The sequence below is a fragment of the Saccopteryx leptura genome, chromosome 7 (genome assembly GCF_036850995.1).
Source record: "Saccopteryx leptura isolate mSacLep1 chromosome 7, mSacLep1_pri_phased_curated, whole genome shotgun sequence".
Lineage (NCBI taxonomy): Eukaryota > Metazoa > Chordata > Mammalia > Chiroptera > Emballonuridae > Saccopteryx > Saccopteryx leptura.
This window is the reverse complement of record NC_089509.1, coordinates 59,389,325-59,405,215: the sequence shown is the minus strand read 5'-3', so window position 1 is coordinate 59,405,215 and position 15,891 is coordinate 59,389,325. Positions and strand designations below refer to the sequence as shown.

At 42.7% G+C, this 15,891-nt stretch overlaps 1 long non-coding RNA gene across 2 annotated transcripts in view; it reads right to left on the bottom strand.

The window, feature by feature from the left end:
- LOC136379129 (uncharacterized) overlaps positions 1-15,891 on the bottom strand; it is a 28,576-nt gene extending 12,685 nt beyond the window's left edge. The window contains exon 1 of one of the 2 annotated variants that reach the window (XR_010746669.1): positions 15,847-15,891. This is a non-coding gene — a long non-coding RNA (uncharacterized lncRNA). Of the gene's footprint in view, positions 1-12,358; positions 12,436-15,846 lie in introns of those variants that run through there. The other variant, XR_010746670.1, reaches the window with a different exon arrangement.

Here is a 15,891-nt window from a genome sequence, read left to right as displayed (position 1 = left end):
ATAAGCACTGAGTCACCCCCAACCTTCTTCTCAGATATCAAACAGGCCCCAGATATTATGGAATAGAAACAAGCCATTCCCTCTGTCATATTTTTGATCCACAGAATCCATGAGAATAATAAAATGACTGGTTTATATCACTAAATTTTAGAGGGGTTTTTAATGATACAATCATAACTGCAACCAGTAGGCACTTGCCCACTGTGACTGGGTTCAGTAGGGTGGAGAGTAGAGAGATGATTAAGACTTCATGGAACTTATTGTTTTAACTCTATCTTTTCACCTATCTAACTTCTATTCAGTTTTCTTATGTCAACTTAAGTAGTCCTTCCTCCAAAAAGTTTACCCCACCAGCCCTCCACTTTCAGACTTTGTTGAGTGATGCTACTGTGACTGACAGCACCTGGGCTGACCCAGCACTGTGCAGCTTTCACCAGTCTTTCCTTTGACGGACTCTACTTGCTGGCTCTCCTTGCATCCACAAGCAGGCTGCACGCTCCTGCGGGACACACACCTTGTTTACTATTAGGTTCCCTAACAATTACCAAAAATCTGAACCATTTGTTGAAAATATTCCATCGTTGTTGAAAAAATGAAGGCATTGTGCAATAACCAAGTAAATTAAACTGCTTTGTTTCTCCTCAAATGTCTTTCTTCAGATATGGAGATAAATATTATTTTCCCTCTCAAAAAAAAAAAATGGGTTTTAATAGGTAGAGTCTCAACTTTGCAGCCAGTCTTACCTCTCACTCCCACCTCATGAGCCTGTACTCCCGGCATATCAAACTCTGTGCCCTTTCTCTAAATAACCCACACCGTGGCCTGTGCCTTCTCTTCCACTGCTAGGAATTTTTCTCATCTTCCCCTCTATCTGAAAAATTCATTCTTTTCCCAACAGGCAACTCCCATTACCTCTTTGGGGAAATGTCTATAAACATTAAAGGACAGGAATTTTTTGTTGTTCTCTTTTCTTTCACCATAGCATTTTATATTTTCCTATTACTGCAACATGTTCATTCTAATTGGTTGTGTAAACTCGATTATCATATTCTATTTACCACTCTGTCTATTCCACAGTCCAGCAAGGTCGGCCTGTAACCCCTGGAGGATGAAGCTCTCTTTCACTGGCTACGCTGTTATTCTCCTATGGGTCAGGATATTTTAGAGAACTACAGTACTTTTAATAGTGGTCTGTTTTTCAGACCTTTTATCTGTAAAAGTTAGCATGAAGATAAACTTGATGACAAATTCAAATTATCCCACTTTTCTTCCACAATGTATTTTTTAAACTAACGTATAATTGATATACAATATCCTATTAGTCTCAGGTGGGCATCATAGTAATTCAATATTTATATACATTATGAAATGATCCCCACAATAAGTCTAGTTACTATCTGTCACCATACAGTCATTACACTATTTTTGACGATATTCCCTATGCTATAATCCTGATGACATTTATTTTAGTATATGTGCTGCCAAAGCAAGCACATGACTTATTGATTTTATAACTAGAACATTGCCAGGAGGTTCTTCTAGCCCCATATTAGTAATTATTTTACCCTGCAAGCAATTCCCACCCACAAGGCCCCTAGTGGTAACTCATTTCTAGGATCTACACAGCTTAAGTCAGTAGCTCAGGTCTTTTTAGTATGCTTGCTGCTACTTTTGTCTCCCCACAACTAGTCCCTGAGGGCCAGAATCTTGTCTTTGGTGTCCACAGATCTGTCTGAACATTGCCATGCCACGTGGCACCTATTAGGAGCTCAGAGACTAAATAAATAATTGATGATTTACAATATCTTTCCAAAGGATTCTAGCTATTATTATACAACCAACACATTTTAACTCCCAGCTTTTAAGTAAGTTTAAGGACTAGAGTGGTTTGATCTTGGGATTGCTAGAAAATATTGCATAGCATATATATTTTTTTCTCTAACAAGAATGGATTTAGATTATAAATATATGCTTGTTATCCCCATTGTTGTAATATAGGCATAACAGCTCTCTGCCAAGAATAGTTCATCACAGTGGGTGAGGCTTTAAATAATATTACTTAATATATTAGGGACTCGACACCCATCAAAATAACGTGGCACTGTCCTATTTATAAGGTCCTACTCTATTGCTATAGAAATAATATCAGGTATCAACAAAAAGGGTATACCTGGCTTTTTGTAGAACTCTCTTCAGAACAGAAGCCTGACCTTACCTTATATTTGGTATTAAATTAATAACATGCACATGACCTAGGAATCAAAATTTTAAAATTAGATACACTATAGCTTGAATAATATATACAGTGTTTGAATTCTCTTTATCTGACCAGAGTTAGATTGAAGTATCTTTTTATTCACTTTAGTTAAGTTCACTGTAATGTAATAAGTCAATTCTTTTTTCTAGACTATTATGTAACACGGACAGTATCTTAAATATACGATTTAAAATAAGGCTCTAATATTTTCTACATTTACTTGGATGTTAGGCAATAAAGAAAAATTTGCTCTTGGGTGTGGTATAGTTTATATGATTAAATGCTTTATTCATATTCATATGTCAATCTATTAGTGTGCTGTTAATTCAAATGTTACTATGATGTATTTTATCCCCATTAGCACATTCATCACAGGTGGATGTGAAACTTAGACAAAGGTGTATGTTCTCATTAATGATGAGTGGCCTATTCATCTTACTAGAATGTAATTAATGTTAGTTACAATCCTTAATTTTTCACTGTTTGTCACGATGCATATTTAGCATTTCTCTTGTCCTTTATCAACTGACTTCCTCTTATCACACAGCCAATTCAAAAAGACATATTTAACCAAATCTGGTATTTTATTTTTCAAATATTTTATACATGTATGTTTTTTGATGTTTGTGGCAGTTCCCATACTGTGAGACTTCACATTGGATGTAGCAAATGCAAAAGCAATATTAAAGGGATTGTTTGGTCCATCTTATTTCTTAATATATAAGATTAATATAATTCACTTGCTAAGTTAAATTTTAAAAATATAAAAGGAGATATTCTTATATTCTGCACCTCAGCATCTACTGAATAGAATTGTTTGTTATATTTCGGGGGGGGGGAATGAGCATTTAAAAAACACATTGCTATGTATCATACAAATGCATGAACACAAACTTATACCTAGTATTCTCTCAACAAGACCCTACAAACTGTGCTGTGTATATGATAACGCATTTAATCCTCATAGCAATCCCTACTGACATGTTATTGAGGTAGACCCTATTTTTATTCCTATTTTACAGCGGAGGAAATGGAAAGACAGAGAGGTTAAGTAAATTGCTCAAAACTGCACGGCTAGCGAGTGATGGCATGGGGCCCAAGCTGCCTGATTCTAGAGCTTGTGCCCTTGATCCTGCTCTGCTGCCTCTCATCCTCATAATTTCTAATAAACCTCACCAGTTAATGATAGTACATTGAATAAGCACAAAGTCTAAACAAAGGTTATGGATTTCATTATACTTAACCATCATTTCTCATCATTTTGCTTCACTAGTACTCTAATTACATAAATGTCTTGAGTAAAATAGCTATATACTATTTGTAAAACAATGAACTTGAAGTTCTTCGAGGTCAGGAAAGTAATTTTAAATGAGTTTATCCTCCCTGTATCTAGACAAATACCTCTACACAATAAGTGATCAATAACTATTTCAACAAAAAAAAATGAATTTTTACATTAGAATTCAAAGGACAATGAGCAGTAAATTCAAGACTTACACAAATTACAGTTTTAAGGATAACTAATCAGAGTCAAGCATTTAGCTGTGTCTCCTCCGCTCCAGACACAGAAGTTTAAAATTCAGTTGACCACTTGTATGTTTCTGGGAATATAGTTATTTGGTATTGAAATAGGCATGCTCTTAATCCACAACTCAGTTTTCAAAAATGGTAATTCTCTTTACTTTCCCATAATGGAACTAAGTTTCTCTCTCAATAGAAACTTAAGCCTTCATTTTGCCCTTTAATGGAAAACATTGTCCAATTCATAGTGACGTGAGGGTTTGCCTACTTGATTCAGGGTAAATTTGGTCAATTTAGGCTCTCCCTTTGCCCCAAGGGAGGCATGTCAATTATGTTCTCAGGAGTACATAGCATCATGGCATCTAAGGGAGGCATCTGATCTCCAGCCTTCATCTGACCACCTGGGCATCTTCACAAATATGCGTACCCTGCCTGGTTTTCAGTTATCCTCATGTGTCCATGCTGGCATTTACCAGCGTGGTAACATCACCACCTGGCCTCCGAAGATCTAGCCCTTTCCTTCTCTGTGGCCGCCTCCCCTCACACCAACCACAGGGCACTCCCAGGTCAGCCCACTCTTGTCATCATGCCCCTCTGTGGTGGGCCCTTCAGGAAAGCATTTCACTGCTCCTGCATCCTCTCAGGTCCTACAAATGCTTTGGAAGTCGACGTTAGGCCCAGCTGCCCGGAGGTTCCACAGCAGTAGAAGTGTAACCAGTCCACTGTGGTTCTGCAGGCAGCTCTGTGCTGCCTCCTGGGGGCAGAGAGCAGGAAGCCGCGGATCCACATGTCGTGCATTGTGCATGCACACATGCACACACAATAGGCAGAAGGCTCAGGAGAGAAAGCCCTTTGGGAGGAATAGTTGCTGACTTCTATTTTGATCTTCTCTCAAACTTTGTTTCTCTGCCATCACACAGATCAGGAAATCTTCCTCTTGGGGACAGGGAGGCTGGGCTAGGGCTGCTTCCCCTAAACCATGGTTTCTTCTAAATAGTTCCTGTTTCATACCCACACTGTAGCTTAGGTATTCATAGCTAAGATTTTTGATCCACCCCATCCATCACCTTGGGTGTGAGGAGACGTGGATGGAAAGAGGGGAAAAAATGCTACTCCATATTATCCCTGTCACAGTACTATATGGAAAAAGCAGATATATATCTTCATCATTAATTGAATGTCATCCATCTCTTTTAAACACCTATCGAATAGCCCTAGCTACTGTGTTGGTATTCTTACATTTCTTTAAGACAGCACTCTACCTTTTCTTCTTTTCTCTATTTCCCAGTTTTCCAATGCTGAGTTTATTTGAACATACAGAAGCAGTACAAACCGGATTAAAGTACTGGTTCTTCTTTATACTGGGCATGCCCGGCCAAATTGGCTAAAAAGCCTTTTTTAAAAACTACCAAAGGAAACTTAAGCAAACTTCTGTATTTTTCCTGTTTTAATTCAGATTTGGGTATAGCCACTGGCATACTATAAACATTTAAAATGAAAGGAGATACTTTAGTAAATATGTTTATGATAGAAAATATTTCAAACCAAACTCGTGTTGAGCTTCTTCTCTACATACCTGCTACCTCTAAAAACAGCGAATCAAGAGCACTAAGAGCCTGACCAGGCGGTGGCGCAGTGGATAGAGCGTCGGACTGGGATGCGGAGGACCCAGGTTCGAGATCCCGAGGTAACCAGCTTGAGTGTGGGCTCATCTGGTTTGAGCGAAGCTCACCAGCTTGGACCTAGGTCACTGGCTTGAGCAAGGGGTTACTCGGTCTGCTGTAGCCCCACGGTCAAGGCACATATGAGAAAGCAATCAATGAACAACTAAAGTGTCGCAACGAAAAACTGATGATTGATGCTTCTCATCTCTCTCCATTCCTGTCTGTCCCTATCTATCCCTCTCTCTGACTCTCTCTCCCTGTCTCTGTAAAATAAATAAATAAATAAAATAAAAAGAGCACTACGAATACTTTCACACAGGAACAAAGATGGAACGTGTAAACCGTGTGACTCCCACACATCAGTATCATTGCAGGTTACCAGGAGCTCATGAGATCAGAAACCACAGAGAAAGCTGCAAGCTGTCGGTTTTACAATGTCTGTTTTGTCTTATGTAGACTTTGCTTTTCCTTCTCTGATTACCTTCAAAGGAAACTCCGTGCTTGCTGGAAAATCATTCACAGCAAACCAATAAAAGCAATAGAAGTCTTGGTGTTTTTATTTTGGAGACATCATCCTGTTTACACTCCAAGACACTGGAAAGTAGAAAATATTTTCATCCTTGTTTTAAGTAGAGGAGGCACCTATTAGTTGAATCACCTTTCCAACCTCAGGTCAGGAGACTGTCAAGGTGAAAAACATACATCTCTCCACTACCAGAGCATGCCTTTGAAGTTGTCACTCTCTGACACACGGGCAAGGTGATGAGCCAGCCTTCTCTGGCGATCTGCGAACCAGCCCCGAGGTGCAATGCCACCTATTCTTGTTTAATCCGCCTCGCCTGGAGGTTAACTAGACCGGTGGCGGCCGCATGAGATCTTGCAATGCGGCCCACCACAACCTCTGGGCAGAGGCTCCCTGAAAGAAAGCGGTGTTCCTTCCTCTGGTTTCCCGCCTTTCCCAGTGTGAGCCTTCTGCAGCCGTGGTGGTCTTCCCAGGCAGATTTAGGCGAATCAATCTCTCTGCATGGAGCTTCAAACTGCTGTGTGTCTGCTGCACACCAAACCTCTTCCGTCCCTGTCCAAGAAGAGGCTTCCCTGTCGGAATGAGGCTCTGAGCTTTGTACAATCAAAAGCCTTTGATTAAATCAGACCCTGTCCTTCTACTTGCCACGGTATTGTATGACCTGGAAAGGCAGCAGGGCTACAAAACAGCCCAATTTGTCGCTAGGTGGGCTGACAAAGCAGCGCTAAGCACACAGTCGATTTCAAGCTATGTTACATCTCCAAGTTGCAAAGCTAGCGATAAAGCAAGACAGAAAAGCATCCCTGTAGGTGAATATTTCTCACAGACAGAGGCCACTCTGCCTCTGAGAGGGCTGTTGTCCTTCCCACTGGGAGTTTTTAAGCCACTTAGGGATAGCGATCATTTGAACAGAAAATTGTTCCTGTTTCTAAATGATTTTTTAAAAGGAAAGAAAGAAAAGAAAAGGGTCCCGGAAGAGACGCTGCTTTTCTGACACCTAACCCATAAAACACACACATGGTCACACAAATAGAGACCCGTTTACTAGAATGAACTCAAATAGATATTTTCTTACTCTGCTCTCCACCTGCTGACCGCTCTGTCCCCACGCTTTGTTTTTACCTAGCAGTCGTCTGCATTCTCTCCCAGCCTCTTAGACCTCCAGACAGAACTCAAGAGGGCTCCAGCTTACAGCTTTCTTTACTAGAAGCCCCTACCCCGCCCGCCCCATGGCCTCCTCAGAGCCAGAATGAGCCTGGAGGTGCCCTGGGTGATCATTTAGAACCACTTTCACTTAATATCCTTTAAAGAGTCTTCAGCATTCATTTAGTGAACAAAAGATGAGCACTGAGCAGGTGACGAATGTTACGGATACAAGTGACAGCACCCCCTGAATAAAACCAAAGCCCAAATTTAGTTGATTGCCCCCTCCTCAGGTGGCACTTTGGTTTCCACCTATTGTTACCAAGCACGCTCCTTGCACAGGGATGTCTTCAAACATTTCCCCCACCCTAAGGGATATAGCAATAGATTGCTTCCAACTCCATATGTGTATGATGCTCCCTGAGATATATTCGAAATACAATCTTCTCCATCCCCTTACATTTCCATTATGTTTTGTTTTTGTTTTGTTTGTTTTTTTTACAGAGACAGAGAGAGAGAGTCAGAGAGAGGGATAGATAGGGACAGACAGACAGGAACGAAGAGAGATGAGAAGCATCAATCATTAGTTTTTCATTGCGACACCTTAATGGTTCATTGACTGCTCTCTCATATGTGCCTTGACCGTGGGCCTTCAGCAGACCGAGTAACTCCTTGCTCAAGCCAGTGACCTTGGGTCCAAGCTGGTGAGCTTTGCTCAAACCAGATGAGCCCGCGCTCAAGCTGGCAACCTCGGGGTCTCGAACCTGGGTCCTCTGCATCCCAGTCCAATGCTCTATCCACTGCACCACCACCTGGTCAGGCTCCATTATGTTTTAAAAGCCCTTATAAGCTGATGCCTCCAGCACCCACTACTTGTCTCAGCCTGACTCCAACCCTACTGCTCTATCTGGCCTTATGCCTGAGTAGACCTGAGATCTGCCCTACAGTAACATTTGATGGTGAAGAGATCTGAGCAGCAGCTATTGAGGAGCAGGTGAGAACAATGAAGTGGGATCCAAAGCAAGGGAATTAACAGGATGAGAATTCACCGTCCACGCCTGCCCCTCTCTGAAGGCTGGGATCAGCATTGCAATTACTTGAGGATTCTAGGTGACTTTGCACTCCGAGGGTCCATGAACCACTTTCAACACACAGAAGGCTCGACTCCACACCCTCAGGATCCGTACCTGTCTACCCACATCGCTATGCAAGTCTGCTCTTTGTACAGTGAAAGAGCCTATACTCACTTGAATTCAAGTTTCATCATTTCTTTAACCAACTAGCATTAGAGTTCTATTTTTTTAAAGGTGACATTGGATATTGGTATGTATTATCAAGAGCTGTAAAATCAAGAAGGGTAACAGGGTATTGTTATTGACTTGGAGTGTGTCTGAGGGCATATCTTTGGTGACAGTGAGTTTGTGACACCTTCCCACACAGGCAGTTGCTCAGTGTCACCAACCACTGGTTAACTCATTAATATTAGTCAGTGGAAAGCATGTCTTTCATTTCATTTGTTAATAAATTTATTTTCATTCTCATGGAAATTAATCCCTTTGAAGTTTATTTAGGAGGAATATTTCATATCTTTCTAATAAGGGAAGTATTTTCATTTAAATACTTGCAACAACTAAATTAAGAACTTACACCTTTCATCTTTAAAGGTACCTTTTTTGTAGTTCTTGAGTGCTTTGTGGTTATAAAAGATTGTGAAACTAGGAAACATGACACAGAGAACTAAATGAAGTGGAAATTGATTGCAATAACATTGGCTCCATTGGTATTATTTATTGTAAATCAATGAAATAGTAGGAATTTATATATAAGTTTAAACATTTACAAGATATCATCTGCCTTATTAGGAGAGAAATAAATGTGTAAAATAAAATCAGGAAGGGAAAGTTTATTGCTAAACTTTTAATCCTATGCAACTATTGTTGAGTTTTTCTTGGTAAAAATAAATAAACACAGGCCCAAAAATAGATTCTATAGTGTGAAATTCATCCAAGGGTAGTATTTGATGGAGTGTTTGTGTGGCATCCTACTGCTTCCATAATGCTGTGTCTGGGAACCATGGGTACTACAGAATTGGGTCATTGCCTTTTTCATTCATTTTAAAACCCAACAGAAGAGGCAACATTTGTGTATGCCTGAGACCTGAAGTGGTTAGATGTTTTTTCAGTTCTTAAGTATTTCCTTCTCTCCCCCCAAGCTATTTCTAATGTACTTATGATGTGTAGTCATAAATCATTTGATTATGACATTTATCCTCATTTTGTAGCTACTCAAAATGGATCAGAGAAAGGAAAGACATAGTGCCCTGCAACCAGCAGGAGGCTTTGCACTCTGGCCGCCTGCAGCGGTCGAGGTAAGGGGCACAGGAAACTGAACCTCAGGTGAGAACCCAGCCTTGGAGGAACCTGAACAGGGATCCCTTGCAGAATGCCCTGGCATTAGTCACCCTGGCTTCTAGAAATACTTGTACATCGTAATGAGAAAACTTTAATAACGATTATTCTCAGTAGCATAGTACAGCCAAGCCCTCAAAAAAGGGAAGTTTTCATTGGTAAGGCATTTCATTTAAACATTGAAATCTGGTGTAATGTGAAGTATGAAATAAGTTTTGAAAGGAAGCTGATGATTAAGAAGAAATGCAGTGGGCATTTAATAAGTGGAGGAACCGCAAGATAATTAACTGGCATGCATAAAGATTCATGCTTTATACCAAAATTTTAATTTTGCACATAAATGTGCCTGATGTAGGCAGCATTTAATCACCTAGCTGACAGGAGTAACTACTTTCATTTAACCTTGACTGAAGATCATGAATTCTAACAGGTTTAATTGGATACATCATTTAACAGAATGAACAGAGCAAATTTTTCTCAATTCATAGGTTCTGATTGACATGCACCAGCAATAAGGCGTTGCACAATTACAGCTGCTCTGCATTCCTGCCCTGGGCAGCCATTGCCATAGTGATGTGACACCGCTGGATCACCGGGGCTCGGGAACTGGGCTGAATCTCCCCTTGTTTTGAAAAGGGCAATGTTTAAAAAAGAAGAGGAAGGAAGAAAGGAGGGAAGGAGGGAAGAAAGGGAGGGAGGGATGGAGGGAGGGAAGGAGGAAGGGAGGGATGAAGGAAGAAAGAAAGGAAGGAAGGACGGAAGGAAGGAAGGAAAAAAATAGGGAAGCTGGTAAAGAAAGGTTTGGACAGGAATTATTTTTTGTATTAATCACATTGATATGCACATGCTGTAAGAAAAAGGGTATGTCTTGTTATCAGCCACATGGAAAAAATGGGGTAATAATGACATTATCTCTTCTCTGTTTAGCCCTTCTTTTCAGAGGTTCAGAAAAGACTATACTCAAATATAACAGACTCAGAAAAGAGGGCCCAAGAGAAAACCATGCCAGCCTGAAACCTCCAAACCTTCTAAAGCAGGGGTCGGGAACCTTTTTGGCTGAGAGAGCCATGAACGCCACATATTTTAAAATGTAATTCCGTGAGAGCCATACAACGACCCATGTACGTTAGGCATTATCCAATAAAAATTTGGTGTTGTCCCGGAGGACAGCTGTGATTGGCTCCAGCCACCCGCAACCATGAACATGAGCGGTAGGAAATGAATGGATTGTAATACATGAGAATGTTTTATATTTTTAATGTTATTATTTTTTTTATTAAAGATTTGTCTGCAAGCCAGATGCAGCCATCAAAAGAGCCACATCTGGCTCGTGAGCCATAGGTTCCCGACCCCTGTTCTAAAGGAAATGCAGTGAGATATGAGCCCTTGGCGCTGCCGCCTACACGGGGAGGTGGGCATCCCGCTCCACATCGCCAGAGGCCAGCGTGCACTGGGGGGTGCAGACCCTGGGTTTGAGAATAGAAAAGATAGGATTTGAAGTGGTTTTCCTTCTCTCTTTTTTGCTTCACTAACGAAAACCTAAACGACAGAGCATCAACCTGGAACACTGCGGTCACCCGTTGGAAACCCTGGACTTGCTCAGTCAAGGCACATATGACAAGCAATCAATGAACAACTAAAGTGAAGCAACTATGAGTTGATACTTCTTCTCCCCCACCCTCTGTAAAATCAATAATAATAATTTTTTAAAAGGTATAAAAACTTAGATGAATTCAGGAAAATAAAAGGAAAGTTCCAAAATAAAATTGTAAACCTTTTTCTCCTCATAAAATGCACATTCAGAAGCTGCCCAGGTGGTTGAATCCTATGTTCCTTGGCCAATCTGAAATACGTCAATTATCTTTGTGAATATTCTGGAGAGCTCCAGAGGATCTATACTTTGAGAAATACTCTGTAAGTACTCTTAGTTTTCAGATATGGAAATAAAATTTAAAAGCAATTTTAAAGACTTCCCTCTACAAATCAAATATCAAGGCCCTGGCTGGTTGGCTCAGCAGTAGAGCGTCTGCCCGGCATGTTGAAGTCCTGGGTTCAATTCCTGGACAAGGCACACAGGAGAAGCACTCATCTGAGTGGTTCTTCACCCTTCCCCCTCTCCTTCCTCTCTGTCTCTCTCTTCCCCTCCCACAGTCAAGGCTCCATCGGAGTAAAGTTGGCCCAGGCACTGAGGATGGCTCCATGGCCTCTGCCTCAGGTGCTAGAATGGCTCTGATTGCAGCAGAACAACACCCCAGAGGGGCCGAACATCGCCCCCTGGTGGGCATGCTGGGTAGATCCCGGTTGGGCACATACGGGAGTCTGTCTGCCTGCCTCCTCACCCCACCTCTCACTTTGGAAAAATACCAAAAAAAAAATAAAAATCAAACATCAATAGTTTCCTTACTATTGTTTCTTTGCTTTCATTCTTGTTCAGCAAATCTATTCAGGTGTCAGAATGCCTCCTCCACTCCTGCAGGCTTGGTGAGTTGCGCCCTCTGCCCCCCCCCCATGTTACTATGTGATTTATTCACTGTTACATTGATTTGTTCATTGGTTGTCCTTTCACCTGTCGCCTTCTCCTTATACAACCTCCCACCCAACCCCACCTAAATTGGTGGCTTCTTGAGAACAGACACTATACCTTCATGTCCACCCCCAGTTCCTGGAACAGGCCTAGTGGCTAGCCCTACCCGGGGTGTGGGGAGGGATATTTGAGTTGTGCTTTTGCTTTTCTCCTCCTGTCTTTTGTCTTTTCCTTTCCCTCAACCAGTCTTTCTCTCTCCCTCTCCTAAGCTTTGCAAATATGGATTTATTTAGCAGAGTTTCACTGTATATCACCTACTTGTCAGGCCAAGTGCTGGGTGCTGGGACCTCCAAGATGAATAAGACAAAGCTTCTCTTCTGCAGTAGTTCACCATCTTGGGGCGGGGGATGGATGGGAAATATATAATTACAATACATTGTTATTTGTATTGAACTGTGATGAGCAACAAGGCTGTGCAAATTAAGTGGAGAGTGGAGGTGTGACTACATTTGCCTGGGGTTCAGAGAAAGCTTTTGGGTGACATGGGAAGGTGACATGTTGCAATGAGGAGGGAGTTTGGAAGCCTGGAAGATTCGGCAGAGAAAACAGCCTTTACAAGGTTTAAGGGCATGAATTAGCATGACTTTCTGTAGGAATGGAAAGTGATTCTGTGAGCAGGGGTATGTGGGGGTAGGGCAGGTGTTGGGCAGATAAAATGTATTATGCTCACTTTGTTAAAGATAACACGAGGAGGCCGTCGCCCAGGTGATATTAATGTGTGTTGGGGTGGGCTAAAGGCAGGTAGAATCCTTGTAGCCTGAGGCTTGGTTTTGGGATTAAGCCTTTCCTACCCTTTTTTGCTGTAGGGCGGTACAATCCAATCATGCCTCAGAGAGTGACTTCTATCAGAGACTTCCCTGTTTTGTATATTGGATTAAGGGTTTGGATTTCTACACTATAAAATGGGGATGGAATGAGAGTTTGGGCTTGGTTCCTGAGATTAGCATGAGAGAGCAGAGAGAGTAGAGCCAGCAGCAGGAGGAGGCCACGTGGAGGAGGCCAGGAAAAGCAGCCAAGATGGCGGAGTGCTGAGTGAGATGCCAGTTTGTGCAGTTTGACGCTGGAGAAGGAAGGAGATGGGGAACTGAGGAGAATAAGTCTGGTGAGCTAGAAACCTTTGATTCTAGGAAACTCGGATAAATCAGTGGCTTTGTGAGCACTGAGTGTGATTGGGTTTTGGAGCCCAGTGTGTATTTTTACTTGCCCGCCGGGTGCAAACTAGGATTAAAGACTATGGCCCACCAGCTTTTGGCTCCGCTGTTTCTTTACCGACTGTCCGAATCCAATGCGAACCTGCATGGGGGAGGTTGCTGTGATAGTGGCCACAGCCCTGGCCGTGGCTTCTGGCTTTACAGCAGGGTTCCAGCCAAGTTTGCAAGGTAGGCAAGAGCCAGGCCCGGAGGCTCCTGGGTAACATACCACGGAGCCTGGACTTCTTCCCAGAGATAAGGGGTTTTGTTAGGGGAGCACCAGTCTGGGTTTTAGAAGTGGAGCTCTGACATATGGTGTGAGGGATAGATTCAAGTATGAGAAGAATAAAAAAGCCCTTCGTCTGGTTTCCGTGCTCCTGTAAAAGACCCTCCTCTCCTCTCCCCTCTCTTCCACAGGACTTCCAAAATTCCTGCCTTCTTTCTTTTCTTTCTTTCCATCTATCCAGTCCCTATCTGTTTTCTTTCCCATCAAAATGAACTCAAGTGATCTTCCAAAGTATTTTTGAACCATAAATCTTTGTAATTTGGTAACAGTCCAAAAAGCGTACATGTCTCAGGATGGTTCTGCAGGGCTCACAGGATTGTCCCTGCTCTTCTGCATTCTGATTGCAATCAGGAGCAGGAAGTGGCTTCTAGCAGGAAGAATTAGGTTACACAATAAGAAGACACTCTAAGAGACATCCTGGGCCTGCTTGTCCCCAGGGACTGTGGAACTGGGGCGACTGCTGAGGGGACCCCCGACCTAGCGCTAGGTCCCCATGTGTCCCTAAGGGCGCCTGGGCTGAGGGGGAACCCCATCCCTGTAGGTGTCTGCCCTGGGGGTTCTCTCTCCTAACCTTGAGCATCAAGTGCTCTGCCCTCTGACCCACCTTAGTCACAAAACCATAGGACACCCCACCACCCGACAGGGAAGCTGGAAGACTCAGTGGCCCTCTGAGCCTTGTCTTCTGGCAGGACCCCCAGGGCAATGATCCCGGGAGGAATGGGAGTGTACTCCCTCAGGACAATTAATAAAGGGAAAGTTTAAGTAAAAGCCCGGGTCACTGCACTCCTCCCACTCCTCCTCAGAGACAAGGGGCTTCTCTGTCCCTCAGGCTCAGTACTGTCACAATTGGCTATAAATTCCCTTCTTTTATTTGCCTTCATTTGCATATCAACCCTCCTGCTTTTCTAAATTGGGAATAGGTGAGGTCAGGGGCCATACTTCATTTATCTTTGTACCGTCCTCCCCTTCAAGTTCATAGCACAGTATCAGGCTCCTGGTAGCAGTTATGGGTTGACTGTGTGCCCCTAGCGTTCGTATGATGAAGTGCTAATCCCTAGTACCTCAGAATGGGACTGTTTTTGGAGAGAGGGTCTTCACAGACTTAATCAAGTTAAAATGACATGATCAGAGGGGGCCTCCCTTAGAGATGACTGGAGTTTTTCTAAAAAAACGGGAGATTTGAAGACATTCACACAGGGAGAATGTCACACGAGGATGAAGGCAGAGATCTGGGTGATGCGTCTATAAACCAAAGAACACCAAGGATTGCCAGCAAAGCACTCCCAGCCCTCACTCAGAAGGAACCAGTCTTCCTGACACCTTAATCTTGGACTTCCACCTCTGGGCCGGGAGACAATGAGCCACCCAGTTTGTGGAACTTGGTTACAACAGTCCTAGCAAACTAGTACAGCGGCCATTTGTCTAGAAATTATTAACCAGAGGGCTGTAGACGTAAGGGATAATGTTTTTCTTGAAGAAAGGTCAGCTACTTCACCATCTGTGTTATCATCAGCGCAATCTGACAACATCAGAGTTTAAATAAACTTCGCAGCATCCAGTCTTCCCTCCCAGTTCAGTTTAAGGTCACACACCGTGAGCAAGCTTTCTGAAAAGAGCAGAGCAACGGGCCACAGGACACCCAGACGGTTGGAGGGGGGAGGGTGTTGCTTAACTGGCTTAAGGAATTTTAAGTGGTGACTTTAACTCAAGGCTGGTCTAAGAAATAATTTGACAGGCCCAAGAAAAACTGACTGAGACTCTTGTCTAAGGTTCTAAACAATGCTTTCCCATTTTCTGTCAGGCTTGGCCTCAGTTTCCCTGAGTGTAGAACAGACTGATACCAACTCAAGCAGTTCTTGGGTAGCAGCTAGTTTGAGATTCTCAAATAAGTCACATACCTGAAGGAAGTTTTCCTAATTATTTCCAGTGTTAATGGGTTTTTTAATAAAAATATCGTGAGCAAAATTCCACACAATGCCATATTTACAAATGCCTTGCCAGCACACTGAGAGAGCCCAGACCGTTTCCCTGCCTTCCTGGAAGTGCTTTCCAAACATTGAAGTGAGCAAATGATTTGTTGAGAGCCAGCGAGTTAGAAATGCACACGCACAAGTAGTTCTTTTGCTACTTGAACAATGACTCTTCTTGAGCATTGCCTTTCTTTTCCATATCTCCTTCTTCTCACCTTCCTCCTCCCCCCCAAAACAGCGAAGTCTCCTGAACACACGTACATTCACAACCTTCTTTTCCTACCCACTCCTTCCACTTACCCGGATGAGCTCGCTGTCATTGCAGCCCGTTCAGCGGGACTCCCC